The 10,666-nt window shown below is 45.3% G+C and overlaps 1 long non-coding RNA gene across 2 annotated transcripts; it reads left to right on the top strand.

The window, feature by feature from the left end:
• The first annotated feature begins 6,186 nt into the window (after positions 1-6,186).
• LOC106016728 (uncharacterized) lies at positions 6,187-10,073 on the top strand. Of its 2 annotated transcripts, none has more exons than XR_001189642.5 (5): positions 6,187-6,829; positions 6,986-7,874; positions 7,990-8,077; positions 8,311-8,502; positions 9,940-10,073. It is a non-coding gene; the product is annotated as an uncharacterized lncRNA (long non-coding RNA). The 2 variants fall into 2 exon arrangements; XR_001189643.5 differs by having other exon boundaries at positions 7,957-8,077.
• The last annotated feature ends 593 nt before the right edge of the window (positions 10,074-10,666 follow it).

Below are 10,666 nucleotides of genomic sequence, written 5' to 3'. Positions count from 1 at the left end.
CAGGATATGTAATATGAATACGTAATGTTTGGGTGAGAGGGGGAGAGGGGTTAGGTCTTTGCCCTCCACTATCATCCTCAGTTCTGTGTGTCTTTGAAAGCACAACAGGCAGCTTTTTCAAGTGGCTGAGCTGGTAAAGAGCAGCAAATGTCCAGTTCCACAGTTTTATCATGCTCACTGTGAGTTACCATCAGGGAGCAGTACACTATGCATCGTATAGCCTTCAGATAAAAAATAATCAGAGTAACAGGGTTGTTGTCTTGCATTTTCATCTCTCTGGCATTCAAAGCAAAATTAAAACAACTTAGAAGATGCTACTACACTTCAGAAGTGATTTTTAAACTTCAGGTCTCAACTACAAAAATATTCCTCTTGATATATCTGACAAGATTCTAGTTAGTGCCTCGGGGGATGCCCATAATATCCCCTCTCTCTGTATGTAACATCTTCTCTCTCTGTAATTATTAATACCGTGGTCTCTTCTCTCTCTGTAATTATTAATACCATGGTTTAACTCCATCCAACATTGTAAAAGAAGTATATGCTAACAAACTGGCTAGATACGATGTACTGGCTGTGGAGGCACGTGCCTGCTCCCCCTGGAAAGCTTGCTTGGGCAGTGCAGTGATCAGATCTTCACATGTGGAACTGAACTTGAGGTCTGCTCAATTTTACATTGATGTTTTCAACTAGTGGACACGGGGGGAAAAAATAACAAATAGGGCTTGTTTCTGCTCCTGTGGACTTCCCTGCTGCTTGAGTTGTGGTTCTGTTGTGTCAGATACCAGGCTGTCAAGAGCTTGTCCCTAGCCCAAAAAGTCAATGATCTAAACTGCAGAGGGGTGAGGACAGCTGGGCAATGGACACGGATTAGGGAAAGAATACAGGAACATTGAGGCTGCTAGGACTGAAATAAGCAGGAGCCACCATCCATCAGCTGTCTAGCTGCTGACACTTGTTTTGTCCTGCACACACTTCCCCTTCTCTCTGTTCTGGATAATGAGAGATCCAGGCTCTGGCGCATCCAGGAAGGATGATAATACTACATTTTCCCATTTGAGGACAGAACATTATGAAAACAATTGTTCTTTTTCTAGGACTTGATAGGAAGTATGCCAATAGGATATATCAGCAGGGATGTCCCACCACTCTGCTCCAAATGAAAGTTCAGCTCTCAAATGGCAATTTTCTGCTTCCCTCCTCAACTTAAATTTTAGTGTTTATGTAGAGGGTGATTAAGTTTTCTCAGACATCCTTTCACACATTTTCTTTCTTTTTTTTTTCTTCTATTTTTCTCCAAGAAACAGATCCAGGCTTGCAAAGCAGACGGACAGACTCCTGACTAGGATGACTGGGGACCACAGGGTGCACTGCAGCACACGTTCAGCACTCTCTCTGGATAAAGGTTTGGTGATTTACATCTCTGAATGTTGGTAGGAGCTGAGCTCACCCAGAATAACAAGAAAAAAATGTGTCCTGGGATAGCTGGTATGCTATGGACTAAGAGATTGCTTTCAATTCCAGAGAAATGCTGCAGTTAAAAAATCTAAAAATAAATCTAAAATCTAAAAATAAAAGATCATGGCCAATTCTCAAAAGATGCAGAAGCTCTGTATGTTTTCAGGCCAGGTTATCAAACCATTTGCAATGCCTATTTTAAACAACAAAAAACTTAGCGAGCAGATGTATACACAGATACAGGCCTGGCAGCTCCAGTAGCTGTGTTTGCCTCACAGTAGGTGTTAAAGCTCTTTTTTTCTCCTAACCTGGCAGCTCTGGAGCAGGGTAAAGACTTTTCCAGTAGTTGTTTTGAACTGTGTTCCACCATTGTCTGATAGCATCGTTAGCTGAAACCTTAGCCATGAAGTCAAAGTGAAGCCAGGCATGAGGAAAACCTTTAGTTCTGAAGGCCGACAATAAGGGCAACGTGACTTTGGAGCGTTGTTTAAAGAACAAAGAGCCTGGCTTGGCCACTCTCTTGCCAGAGGAGATCGCGACCTTGTGCTACTAATGCAAGAGCGTTATCGTGGGGTTAAGAGGACCAGCAGCAGGCCAGGTGAGGCTCTCCCCCTTAAGTTGTCATGCCAAAGGCAACAGGACATTTTAGTTAATACCACATAGTGTTAGTAAAGAGCAAGAAAGTCTAGTACTCAAACAATTCGATTTTAATCGAATAATAATAATTTTGCTAGTATAAATAATATATGAATAATAAAAATATTGCTAGTAAATGTCTCTGAAGATACAAATTCTCCTGCTATGAGATCTTGTGTATTTATTTAAATGCAGAAAGTTGCATGTGTAATATCGTAAGAGAACAGTTAAAGCCTATAGCTCTTTGCACTTTTTACCAGGAATAGATCAGAAACTAGTAAAAATATAATTTCCTAAATAATTGAAATTTGAAGTAGAGGTGGGTGCTGAAACAAAAGAAGGGAGAACATGAAATATGGTATCGAAAGGAACTGGGATATACTCTTTTTTTTTGGCCAGTCATCAATGTGTTTAATTTTGCCTACCTGAGACTCGGGTTGTGCACAGGAACAGCCCTGGGAATGGGTGCAGGAAGATCAGCCTGGGAAGTTGCCCTTTCTTTGCCATGCACTTTCCTCACCTGTGTAATTTTCTCATATGTGCTGTGCATGAGCTCTTAAGGATCGGGGCCATCTCTACGTTGGGGAGGTGTCATCGAACATCACACAGCACAAACTGATAGCTCTGTTTTGCAATGCAGGCTGCTCAGCTCACACTTATTTATCAAACAAGTTTCATAAAGCTTCCTCTCCCTAGCTGAATGCTGGGGACAAGAAAGCAAAGTAATGAGTCCACAGCTTTTGCCCTTACCTGAGTGTTTTTTCAAGGACTAAATGTCTTTTTTTTTTTTCTTTTCCCAAAAGATGTTTCCAAGCTTCAGATTTTCCATGCTGCTCACTAAAACGTTTTTACAGTGAATGCAGCACGAGGAGTGAACAAGTAACACCACAATAATCTATTGCATTATTACTTTCGTAATATTAAATCGCTGAGCATGTCATTCATGTTTAGCATATTATTTTCTACAGTACATTGCCAGTAAAAGTAGGCAGCAACATTTTTCTTACAGTTTAGCTGGTGGAATGTAATTAAAGATTGTATCATGTGGTGACAAAAAAAAGAGTTGAATTAGAGACCACAACTGTAATTCTTACATTTCATAACATGCGAGCACTTGATTTTGTGGCTTTCTTCCAGTGTAGCTTTTACAAGTCATTCTCTTTAAAAACTGGGGGAGAAAAACCCCAAATCATCAGCGTGTTATTTGTATGATATTGGCACAGGGGCTGAAACCTGTAGGTTCCCTATAGAAACCACAGCTACTTGAAGGAGAGTGCGTTTGCTGATAGCTAAACCTTGTTCTCCGTAGGTGGACCAGCACAAAAGGGGGTCTGCTTCGTGGGTTTCAGAGGTTGTGGCAGCTGCATAGGGTTTAGGAAGCTTGGTTATCACTCCAGGACTGGCCCCACTGTGTTCCAGGAGAGGCAGGTATTCTTCCCAGAGACTGCCCATGGGACAGATTGGAGCAAAGGAAGAGTGAACTAGAAACAGGAACAAAACTGCCTCACAGAGTGATGAATACCAAGAACAAGTGAAATCAAAGATGTGAGATCCATATCCAGCTTACACCTGTAGAGCTGGTAACGAACCAGTTTTTCAAGTCTCAGTAGGAGCAGTGGCAGAGATTCTGAATTTCTGTGCGTCCTTCAGCTGTCCACAAGAGAAAACACGCCGTATGGGCAACTGCATGTTTTCAGGTTAATCATTAGAAAAGGTCTGGAGCACTCTGCTGCTTCCCTGCCTGGGTCCTTTTTACTTTAGCCAGCCTGTTAGGAGTCTGCTGGCTCTCAGGCACTAAAGGACCCGGAGATGCACAGTAAAGAGGCAAGGCTGTGTGTCTGTGCTGGGAGGAAGGGTGCAACCAACACTGTGCCTCTGCTCAGCCCCTTGTCCCCACATCCCACCCGCATCTCCGCTTCCACCCTTGGCTCTGCATCCATCCTCCTTCGTGGCCACTGGAGGGTCCTTTTTGCTGGGATTTCACCTGGAGCAGCTTGTCCAGATCCAGAGCAATCTGCTTGATCATAATTACGTTCACAGTCACTTCAGAGTAGGTTTCAAAACTGCACTAAGCACAGTGGTGTTGGAATAGCTGGGTAATTTCTGTGGCACATAATACTGCCACAGCTTGCATGCTCATCTCCTACGTCCCAGAGTTTTGTCAAAATGCACTCTTCAAAAAGTGAAGCCTAAAAACCTCATAGTACACAGATTATTTTATTTTTTATCATCAACTGAATAATTTAATACCTGTGTTTGTTCAGCAGGGGTTGTGAATGGGCGGCTGTGGAAGCAACTCACGATGACAGGCTCTGAGCGCCGGGCAGTGCTGCCTGTGTCAGGTCAGCGCTCTCCTCAGTGCCTGGGACAAACGTCGCATTTACCGGCGGATCTTTCAGCAGCAGGACAGCATGGTGAAAGGCAGCCCTGTCAAAATGACTCTGCTGCCACAGAATCTGAAATCTGATTTATTAATTAAATCATATCAGCAAGTGCTCTGGTGGTTGAAATATGCCCCTGTTCAGTGAGAAAAAAGAACATGACAGAAATGTTTACAGGATGCCTCACCCCCAAATTTCCTGTAAAGGACACAGCTTGTTATTTTTCAAAACATGCTGGATATATTTTCTTTACATCTTGGTTTATTGTGACCCATGGGAATGATTGTAAAACTGAAACATGTAAGAACGATGGGGAAAAAAAATGGACTACACAGGAGGAGCTCGCATATCCTGTGAGCGTTATCTGTCCTATGGAAGGACAGGTCGGAAGACATTTGGCCAGCTTTTCCCCCAGAGGAACACATACTTAGAAATAATCTTCGCTTAAACACTTGTCAAGTCATTTTTCAATGGTATTTATCACACTAAATGACACACAAAGAGAAATAAAGCCCCCAGTGGCCCAGTCCCCTCATACTGCTGCCATTGCCTTCGGAGGGGCCTGTGCGCAGCCCCTGGCTGCCTGTCCTCTCTTGGAGAGCGTTTCCTGGGCAGCTCCTCCACTTTTGTGCCACCCATTAAGCCTTCTGCTGACAGGATCCCCACCTGTGATGGCCACCGTGCGGCTCACGGTGTGGTGCAGGCCCTGATGGCTTCTCCACAGGGGGAGCACAGCCCCGGGCCTTCAGATCACCGTTCCCGGTGCTGGGCTAACACCTAGACCCCAGAAAGCCTCCCTGCAATTGTTCCATGCGGTTTTGTCTGGTTTTTATTTCCCTCTCCTTGTTTCTGGTCATTCCTGCCTTTCAGCTTTGAGGGCATAATGAGAAGTCAGCATGAACGCCACCCCTGCTGCCTGCCGCCCACCTGAGGACACAGCACCAGCACCCTTTCCAAACGTCCTCTCGACAGCCCTCCATCAGAAACCACAGGAGTATCGCCCAGCAACTGTGTGGTACTTCCACACCCCGCTGGACACGAACGCTTGGCTAGACGATAAGCCGGGCCTTGGTGGAGCTGGCACAAAGCACCCAGGCGCCAGACCCTGGGGGAGCAGATGGCTTGCCTGTTTGCTTCCAGACATTGAGGCTCCAAATCTGTGCCACATCCCTGCCCCAGATTCACATCAGCTGAACTGCCTCCCGTCAGATTGCTGCTCCTGCCTGGCGGGACAGCTCCAAACCCTGATATCCACATTTTATAGCTCATTTCGAAAAAAAAAAATAAAAACAGGTCTTCTAGAGTTTAAGACGCTTTCCCTTAGCTAGAAAAATGGGGCTAATAGTTCCCTGCCTCGCTAGAGAGGCCAGCTTTAAGTTTAGTAGCTGCTTTTAGAAAATACTTGGGATTTTTTGGGCAGAGGGCTTTGTGTTGGTACTTCTGGCTATCGCTGCTGTCCCTAGGGATGAGGAGCGTCTGCACCAGGCAGGGTAAGAATAGCAACAGGACTGATACCGTGCTCGTGTGCAGGATGGGCGAGGTGAATGCCATCTCCCTTTTGTCTCCCTTCATAAATCAACTCCTTCTCTCTCTTTCTTCAGATTTTCATAAGGAGTGGCGTTTTTCACCATAGAGGAAACGGGTGAAGTATCTCGAGTGACTGGTCCTACATCCAGGGAGTTCCAGCTCTTAAAACCAACCGGTAACAGTTTTCAGGCCATCGTTTCCTCTCAACAGAAAGGATTTGGGATTTTATGCATAACAAACGTTTCGGTCCACGTTGGCCAGAAAACTGCCGAGCAATGTTCTATATATTTGTTTCTATGGCTTTAGGCAATTTTCATTTCAGGAAAAAAAACCTGCATAGTACACACGGACAGACAAAATACCTAGTGGAGAACAGCTCAAGAAAAAACATAATTTTACCTCAATAAAAGGTAAGATAACTCGGCTGCTTGGCAGTGCAGGAACACTGTGGGTGCCTGGAATTCGCTTCTATTGTCCCCTATCTGAATTGCTTTGAAAAAGGTCACATGAGGAGGAAAGGAAGTTTTGACTTTCACATGCCTGTTATTGCTAAGGAAACCACTTCCTTGGTATTCACATATTCAGCATGTCTCCAGTTTTGGCTCTCTGACAAATGACATCGTGCTACTGCATCAAGTAACAAAGAAGGGTGGAGAATGCTGTTAGATAACTCGACGTGTTTTAAACACCAGTACAGCTTTTGTAGGGCTGCCAAGCTTCAAGTACACTCCAAAAGAGCAAGCGGGGGCCTTTTTTAGCTGCAAATGAGATACCTGGAGTTCAGAAGGACAGAACAAAGATTCTGGTCTGCATCTAACCAAGCTCAGGTATTTCTGAGGTTTATTGGGTTTGTAGCTTTGGCAATGTTCTCACACCGCTGTAGATATTTGGAGAGCAGTTTTGTAACAGCAAAATACCTGAATTATTGCCTTTGCAGACTTTATTCTAGCTTTCAGATATATCCTTACTTTTTTTTTTTTTAGGCTTTCAGATATCAGAAACTGAGCATCTGAAGATAACATCTGGTAATTTCATTAAGAGATTTGTATTTGAACCTTGGGTCCGTGGGACTTTTCCCATTTTTCTGACTTCCACGTCAAGCAAGGGAACAGCAGGAGCGACAAGCTTCAGTTGGTTAGGACTGGGAACCTCCACCAATGTTTATTTTTTAAGAGGAATGAAGCAAATTTTCTTTGAAGTAACATATTTGCAGATCTCAATCTGACAAGAAGGAAATACATCATGATTAGGCTGATTTCTGCTTTATGAGGAAAAGAAGTCTAGTGTGCTTCAGGCTAGAAGCGACTTTCACTGTAAATATACAACAGTTGCTGAGATTACTGGGAACAAGCATGAAGCACACACAAATCAAAGGAATTGAACAGCTAAAGCCCTGCTCAATTTACTGAGAGGCTACTATGCTTCTGGTATGTCAAGATCTATTTGTCTAAACGTTATCGGTAAAAACAACATAATGTAGTGAACTGAGCCTGGGACTGCGGAGGCCAGAAATCAATATTCTGATCTTGGCCCTGCCTCAGATGCACGCGGTGGCCCCAGAGTAGCTGTTTAATCTCCCTGCGTGCTCACCAGAGATAAAGCAGCTCAAACACAATGAACTATCTCCTCCACCGAAGAGTTGCGCAGAGCAGCTCACAGCTTCCGTGTGCTTCTCCGAAGACGTGAATTGTTACAGAAATATTATCCTTACGTGCGAGACTTCTCCACGTTTGTCTCCAGGGAAATGTAAGCCGTGTGTCTTTGGAGCTGAGATTTCAGGTCTGTTCTCCACCAGAAGACCTCGCTCCAACCCCACGGAGATTCCAGATGCAGCCTGGTGGCAGCACAGAAGCCACCTGGGTATCTGCCACAGTAATGGCCTTGTTTTATTTTTTCCTTCTTAAACACGTTAAAACTGAGTTATTTAAGAAATGGTTTGGCTTTTTTTCCTCAGAGAACGTCCTCATTTTCATTCTGTCGGTGGCAGGAATAGAGGCTACCTCCTCAGAAGTTACTGGCTTAATGCAGAAATAACAGAGAGAAGCACCTATACCTATGGCCTCTTTATTTGGGAGGTAAGACTATGTTTTAAAATACTTAAAATCATGCTAGATTTCATGTTCCACTGGCTTTTCATCATTTCTGACTGATCAGCTCACTAGGGCCTTAGCTGGGCCACACTCATTGCCAGGGATCTCAGAGGGGATACCTGAGGTGAGACAGAAGACTCTTCTTGTGGCTTTACTCAGGAGTGTTTACCAGTCTTGTTTGTTTTTAAACAAAACACAAATTATCTTCTGCTATACAGGACAGGAGAGAACTATTGGCTGTATCCCTCCTCCATGAAGCAAATGAGTTCCAGGTATGGAGGACACGAGAGCACCCGTGACCCAGGAAACCGTGTTTTCCAGCCCAAAGGAGAGGAAGTTTCTTAATTACTCTAGAAACTGCTTCTGAATGGGCATTTGGGAATTGCTGAGACAAAGCAAGTGCTAAAACGGTAAGGTCTGTATTTACTGTGTGTATTAGCTTTGCACTCGTTAGTACCCGTGGAAATTAGTGGTGGCTCTGGGTTTCGTCTCGCTTCCTAGCCAGCCCTGGTGGCTCTGCTGTCGCAAGTCGTGGCCAGCAATGCCCCAGCCCTGCAGAAGGGTGTGCGTTACCACCAGGAAAGCCTGGAAACACTCAGGGGGATGAACGGGGGCGATGCGGTGAGGGCAGCCGGGTTGCTAAGCGCAGGGGCAGCTATGCAGGGCAGGGCAGAGCCACGCAGCCCAGAAGCAGCTGAGCATTCAGCAAGCTGCACGCTGCCGTGCGTTTCCATAGCTTGGGCTGGAGCAAAGCCCTAGCAGGGAAGGGTCAAAAGTGCAGCGCCGGAGGGCTGAGCCAGGGCCGCCTGCGCCCTAAACCGGCAACGTCCCCAGCAGAAAAAGGACTTAACGGAGGAGCTGCAAGGGTACAGATGTGCCCCCAATAACCCGAGAGCGGGGAGCGTGTTGGAAAGGAAAATGAGATTCCCCTCGCTCTTGGTTTACACCTCTAAAACCAAGCGGAGTCTTTGCTCACCCTTATCTGCGTGATCTCAGATTCCTTTACGTGACTCATTTGACACCTACTTATTTCCCAGCATACGCATTTAACTGTTTCCCTCGGCATCCTTTTGCTCTGACAGCGCCTGAGATCAGCGTCCTGCTTTCCCCCATTCCTTCCCATGCCACACTCTCTGTCCTTACCTTCCCCCTCTCATTAGGGAAGGCCTTTTGAATGCTCAGAGATGCTGGCTGTGGACAGGCCAGCCCATGTCTGATTTCACTTCCTCTAGTGCAATCACGGACCTCAGTGACTGCTCTTTTAATTTAGACTGACGTAACCAAGATTGAAATCTGTCCCACAGCAAATATTTATCAGAGCATATCAAAGAAAAAGCGTACCAAAAGAGGAAACAAGCAAAACAGCGAGTGCCACTAAATTTTGCCAAGATAGATTTCGAAGTCAGTGAAAACCACCCCAGAGACAGCTAAAACATAGGACAAAGTAGCACAGTGAAAAAAAATAAAAGCGTATTTCTGAGCAGTGACGCCCTACATCTCCCAGAGAACATTTTTTACTTGCTTATAACTAGCAAAGATTGAGAAGAAAGGCCCGCACAGAACTAGCACCGCAGGAGTAAGGTCGATGCTCGCTGCTCCACCGCCTCAGTTAACAGCTTCGCCTTGGTACGTGCACCACTCGCTGCTACCTGCTCAGCTCAGGAGCCCTTTCTGCGGAGCATTAAGGAAAAAAAAAAGAACATACACAACTGGCTTTATGAAGGGTGTAAAATAACGGGACGCCACACTTTAATTAGATAATTAAAACTCTGTTGCTGCTTTGCTACATGCCAAGGACACTCAGTTTCTTGGCAACAGACCTCTAATTTTCCTCCTTTGATATCCAGGTCACAGCCGTTTGAATTAGAGGCTCGTTTCCAGCAGCAGTGCACGACAACGGCACACAGCTTCCCGTCCTGGTGCAAGTATTTATTCCCCTGAAGTTCAGTGGCTTTCGACTCTGTCAGCTGTATCTGCAATTACAAAAACTGTTAAAGCCCCTACAAAGAGGAATATCAATAGTCACAAAGGCAAGGGGACACCTTTCACATGGAAAAGCATATCTGAAAATGAGTTTCTGATGAAAATGAAATTGAAAACAGTTTCATCCTCACCTCTCCAGTTTCTTCAAAAGTTATCCCTAAATATTGTTATCATCCCACCTTCTTATGGGGAAGGGGAGAACTGTCCTAGAAGAGGTCTGTCTGATGGACAGATTTCATGGGGAAACTGCATACGTTTCGGGTGAGCTGTGCCTCAGGCAGCCAGCTGGAAGAAAAGCCCCCAGCCCTAAAGCTCTGCATAAGCTGCCAGCGTTTGGGCTGTGGAGCAAACTCCAGGCAGGCTAAGGATGATCAAACGTCCCCAATCCATGTGCAAGGGACACCTCCTCATCCCTACCCGTGCTTCAGCAGGGAAGGCGTAAGAGCACACGCGTATTTTTGACAAACAGATGCTTTTTCACAACACGGGAGTACAGAGCACGCTCCCAAGGAGCTGGTAAGAGAACAAATCACACAGAGCAGATGGCAGTCCCACTGCTTAATGCACTGTTGGAAGGTGCCCAGCTAGCCT

This window comes from Anas platyrhynchos, chromosome 3 (assembly GCF_047663525.1).
Source record: "Anas platyrhynchos isolate ZD024472 breed Pekin duck chromosome 3, IASCAAS_PekinDuck_T2T, whole genome shotgun sequence".
NCBI lineage: Eukaryota > Metazoa > Chordata > Aves > Anseriformes > Anatidae > Anas > Anas platyrhynchos.
The sequence above is the reverse complement of the archived record's forward strand: the minus strand, read 5'-3'. Positions and strand labels throughout refer to the sequence as shown.